Consider the following 6,000-nt stretch of genomic DNA (forward strand, 5'->3'; position numbering starts at 1 on the left):
GAAAAACGGTTGCAGCTATCAAAGAATCGAGGCAGGAAGTGAATTCTAGAGCTCGAAATCTACAAGAAAATGTACTCAGTTAGGTTTCGAAAATGTCAAAATTTCTGCGAAATTTGAAGAAGGGGGGACCATTGGAAAATTTTCACTTTTGAAAAAGTCGTTTGAAAATTCTGAAAAAATTCAGGGACGTAGATCTCGACGTGCTGATTCCAAAAATATAGGCTGTTGATGGTCGCGGAGCGACATTTTCGAAAAAATCGGTACGAAATGAATAATTTATCGAATTTTCAAAAATTTCGATATTTCAACCGTCGATTCTGGAAAAACGGTTGCAGCTATCAAAGAATCGAGGCCGGAAGTGAGTTCTAGAGCTCGAAATCTACAAGAAAATGTACTCAGTTAGGTTTCGAAAATGTCAAAATTTCGGCGAAATTTGAAGAAGGGGGGACCATTGGAAAATTTTCACTTTTGAAAAAGTCGTTTAAAAATTCTGAAAAAATTCAGGGACGTAGATCTCGACGTGCTGATTCCAAAAATATAGGCTGTTGATTGTCGCGGAGCGACATTTTCGAAAAAATCGGTACGAAATGCCTAATTTATCGAATTTTCAAAAATTTCGATATTTCAACCGTCGATTCTGGAAAAACGGTTGCAGCTCTCAAAGAATCGGGGCCGGAAGTGAGTTCTAGAGCTCGAAATCTACAAGAAAATGTACTCAGTTAGGTTTCGAAAATGTCAAAATTTCGGCGAAATTTGAAGAAGGGGGGACCATTGGAAAATTTTCACTTTTGAAAAAGTCGTTTAAAAATTCTGAAAAAATTCAGGGACGTAGATCTCGACGTGCTGATTCCAAAAATATAGGCTGTTGATGGTCGCGGAGCGACATTTTCGAAAAAATCGGTACGAAATGCCTAATTTATCGAATTTTCAAAAATTTCGATATTTCAACCGTCGATTCTGGAAAAACGGTTGCAGCTATCAAAGAATCGAGGCCGGAAGTGAGTTCTAGAGTTCGAAATCTACAAGAAAATGTACTCAGTTAGGTTTCGAAAATGTCAAAATTTGGCCGAAATTTGAAGAAGGGGGGACCATTGGATAATTTGCACTTTTGAAAAAGTCGTTTAAAAATTCTGAAAAAATTCAGGGACGTAGATCTCGACGTGCTGATTCCAAAAATATAGGCTGTTGATGGTCGCGGAGCGACATTTTCGAAAAAATCGGTACGAAATGCCTAATTTATCGAATTTTCAAAAATTTCGATACTTCAACCGTCGATTCTGGAAAAACGGTTGCAGCTATCAAAGAATCGAGGCCGGAAGTGAATTCTAGAGCTCGAAATCTACAAGAAAATGTACTCAGTTAAGTTTCGAAAATGTCAAAATTTCGGCGAAATTTGAAGAAGGGGGGACCATTGGAAAATTTTCACTTTTGAAAAAGTCGTTTAAAAATTCTGAAAAAATTCAGGGACGTAGATCTCGACGTGCTGATTCCAAAAATATAGGCTGTTGATGGTCGCGGAGCGACATTTTCGAAAAAATCGGTACGAAATGCCTAATTTATCGAATTTTCAAAAATTTCGATATTTCAACCGTCGATTCTGGAAAAACGGTTGCAGCTATCAAAGAATCGAGGCCGGAAGTGAGTTCTAGAGCTCGAAATCTACAAGAAAATGTACTCAGTTAGGTTTCGAAAATGTCAAAATTTGGCCGAAATTTGAAGAAGGGACCATTGGATAATTTGCACTTTTGAAAAAGTCGTTTAAAAATTCTGAAAAAATTCAGGGACGTAGATCTCGACGTGCTGATTCCAAAAATATAGGCTGTTGATGGTCGCGGAGCGACATTTTCGAAAAAATCGGTACGAAATGCCTAATTTATCGAATTTTCAAAAATTTCGATATTTCAACCGTCGATTCTGGAAAAACGGTTGCAGCTATCAAAGAATCGAGGCCGGAAGTGAGTTCTAGAGCTCGAAATCTACAAGAAAATGTACTCAGTTAGGTTTCGAAAATGTCAAAATTTCGGCGAAATTTGAAGAAGGGGGGACCATTGGAAAATTTTCACTTTTGAAAAAATCGTTTAAAAATTCTGAAAAAATTCAGGGACGTAGATCTCGACGTGCTGATTCCAAAAATATAGGCTGTTGATGGTCGCGGAGCGACATTTTCGAAAAAATCGGTACGAAATGCCTAATTTATAGAATTTTCAAAAATTTCGATATTTCAACCGTCGATTCTGGAAAAACGTTTGCAGCTATCAAAGAATCGAGGCCGGAAGTGAGTTCTAGAGCTCGAAATCTACAAGAAAATGTACTCAGTTGGGTTTCGAAAATGTCAAAATTTCGGCGAAATTTGAAGAACGGGGGACCATTGGAAAATTTTCACTTTTGAAAAAGTCGTTTAAAAATTCTGAAAAAATTCAGGGACGTAGATCTCGACGTGCTGATTCCAAAAATATAGGCTGTTGATGGTCACGGAGCGACATTTTCGAAAAAATCGGTACGAAATGCCTAATTTATCGAATTTTCAAAAATTTCGATATTTCAACCGTCGATTCTGGAAAAACGGTTGCAGCTATCAAAGAATCGAGGCAGGAAGTGAATTCTAGAGCTCGAAATCTACAAGAAAATGTACTCAGTTAGGTTTCGAAAATGTCAAAATTTCGGCGAAATTTGAAGAAGGGGGGACCATTGGAAAATTTTCACTTTTGAAAAAGTCGTTTAAAAATTCTGAAAAAATTCAGGGACGTAGATCTCGACGAGCTGATTCCAAAAATATAGGCTGTTGATGGTCGCGGAGCGACATTTTCGAAAAAATCGGTACGAAATGCCTAATTTATCGAATTTTCAAAAATTTCGATACTTCAACCGTCGATTCTGGAAAAACGGTTGCAGCTATCAAAGAATCGAGGCCGGAAGTGAATTCTAGAGCTCGAAATCTACAAGAAAATGTACTCAGTTAAGTTTCGAAAATGTCAAAATTTCGGCGAAATTTGAAGAAGGGGGGACCATTGGAAAATTTTCACTTTTGAAAAAGTCGTTTAAAAATTCTGAAAAAATTCAGGGACGTAGATCTCGACGTGCTGATTCCAAAAATATAGGCTGTTGATGGTCGCGGAGCGACATTTTCGAAAAAATCGGTACGAAATGCCTAATTTATCGAATTTTCAAAAATTTCGATATTTCAACCGTCGATTCTGGAAAAACGGTTGCAGCTATCAAAGAATCGAGGCAGGAAGTGAATTCTAGAGCTCGAAATCTACAAGAAAATGTACTCAGTTAGGTTTCGAAAATGTCAAAATTTCGGCGAAATTTGAAGAAGGGGGGACCATTGGAAAATTTTCACTTTTGAAAAAATCGTTTAAAAATTCTGAAAAAATTCAGGGACGTAGATCTCGACGTGCTGATTCCAAAAATATAGGCTGTTGATGGTCGCGGAGCGACATTTTCGAAAAAATCGGTACGAAATGCCTAATTTATAGAATTTTCAAAAATTTCGATATTTCAACCGTCGATTCTGGAAAAACGTTTGCAGCTATCAAAGAATCGAGGCCGGAAGTGAGTTCTAGAGCTCGAAATCTACAAGAAAATGTACTCAGTTGGGTTTCGAAAATGTCAAAATTTCGGCGAAATTTGAAGAACGGGGGACCATTGGAAAATTTTCACTTTTGAAAAAATCGTTTAAAAATTCTGAAAAAATTCAGGGACGTAGATCTCGACGTGCTGATTCCAAAAATATAGGCTGTTGATGGTCGCGGAGCGACATTTTCGAAAAAATCGGTACGAAATGCCTAATTTATCGAATTTTCAAAAATTTCGATATTTCAACCGTCGATTCTGGAAAAACGGTTGCAGCTATCAAAGAATCGAGGCCGGAAGTGAGTTCTAGAGCTCGAAATCTACAAGAAAATGTACTCAGTTAGGTTTCGAAAATGTCAAAATTTCGGCGAAATTTGAAGAAGGGGGGACCATTGGAAAATTTTCACTTTTGAAAAAGTCGTTTAAAAATTCTGAAAAAATTCAGGGACGTAGATCTCGACGTGCTGATTCCAAAAATATAGGCTGTTGGTGGTCGCGGAGCGACATTTTCGAAAAAATCGGTACGAAATACCTAATTTATCGAATTTTCAAAAATTTCGATATTTCAACCGTCGATTCTGGAAAAACGGTTGCAGCTATCAAAGAATCGAGGCCGGAAGTGAGTTCTAGAGCTCGAAATCTACAAGAAAATGTACTCAGTTAGGTTTCGAAAATGTCAAAATTTCGGCGAAATTTGAAGAAGGGGGGACCATTGGAAAATTTTCACTTTTGAAAAAGTCGTTTAAAAATTCTGAAAAAATTCAGGGACGTAGATCTCGACGTGCTGATTCCAAAAATATAGGCTGTTGATGGTCACGGAGCGACATTTTCGAAAAAATCGGTACGAAATGCCTAATTTATCGAATTTTCAAAAATTTCGATATTTCAACCGTCGATTCTGGAAAAACGGTTGCAGCTATCAAAGAATCGAGGCCGGAAGTGAGTTCTAGAGCTCGAAATCTACAAGAAAATGTACTCAGTTAGGTTTCGAAAATGTCAAAATTTCGGCGAAATTTGAAGAAGGGGGGACCATTGGAAAATTTTCACTTTTGAAAAAGTCGTTTAAAAATTCTGAAAAAATTCAGGGACGTAGATCTCGACGTGCTGATTCCAAAAATCTAGGCTGTTGATGGTCGCGGAGCGACATTTTCGAAAAAATCGGTACGAAATGCCTAATTTATCGAATTTTCAAAAATTTCGATATTTCAACCGTCGATTCTGGAAAAACGGTTGCAGCTATCAAAGAATCGAGGCCGGAAGTGAGTTCTAGAGCTCGAAATCTACAAGAAAATGTACTCAGTTAAGTTTCGAAAATGTCAAAATTTCGGCGAAATTTGAAGAAGGGGGGACCATTGGAAAATTTTCACTTTTGAAAAAGTCGTTTAAAAATTCTGAAAAAATTCAGGGACGTAGATCTCGACGTGCTGATTCCAAAAATATAGGCTGTTGATGGTCGCGGAGCGACATTTTCGAAAAAATCGGTACGAAATGCCTAATTTATCGAATTTTCAAAAATTTCGATATTTCAACCGTCGATTCTGGAAAAACGGTTGCAGCTATCAAAGAATCGAGGCAGGAAGTGAATTCTAGAGCTCGAAATCTACAAGAAAATGTACTCAGTTAGGTTTCGAAAATGTCAAAATTTCGGCGAAATTTGAAGAAGGGGGGACCATTGGAAAATTTTCACTTTTGAAAAAGTCGTTTGAAAATTCTGAAAAAATTCAGGGACGTAGATCTCGACGTGCTGATTCCAAAAATATAGGCTGTTGATGGTCGCGGAGCGACATTTTCGAAAAAATCGGTACGAAATGCCTAATTTATCGAATTTTCAAAAATTTCGATATTTCAACCGTCGATTCTGGAAAAACGGTTGCAGCTATCAAAGAATCGAGGCCGGAAGTGAGTTCTAGAGCTCGAAATCTACAAGAAAATGTACTCAGTTAGGTTTCGAAAATGTCAAAATTTCGGCGAAATTTGAAGAAGGGGGGACCATTGGAAAATTTTCACTTTTGAAAAAGTCGTTTAAAAATTCTGAAAAAATTCAGGGACGTAGATCTCGACGTGCTGATTCCAAAAATATAGGCTGTTGATGGTCGCGGAGCGACATTTTCGAAAAAATCGGTACGAAATGCCTAATTTATCGAATTTTCAAAAATTTCGATATTTCAACCGTCGATTCTGGAAAAACGGTTGCAGCTATCAAAGAATCGAGGCAGGAAGTGAATTCTAGAGCTCGAAATCTACAAGAAAATGTACTCAGTTAGGTTTCGAAAATGGCAAAATTTCGGCGAAATTTGAAGAAGGGGGGACCATTGGAAAATTTTCACTTTTGAAAAAGTCGTTTGAAAATTCTGAAAAAATTCAGGGACGTAGATCTCGACGTGCTGATTCCAAAAATATAGGCTGTTGATGGTCGCGGAGCGA

Source organism: Zophobas morio, unplaced genomic scaffold (assembly GCF_036711695.1).
Source record: "Zophobas morio isolate AGI-343-1 ecotype UQ-CSIRO unplaced genomic scaffold, CSIRO_AGI_Zmor_V1 ptg000021l, whole genome shotgun sequence".
Classification (NCBI taxonomy): Eukaryota; Metazoa; Arthropoda; class Insecta; order Coleoptera; family Tenebrionidae; genus Zophobas; species Zophobas morio.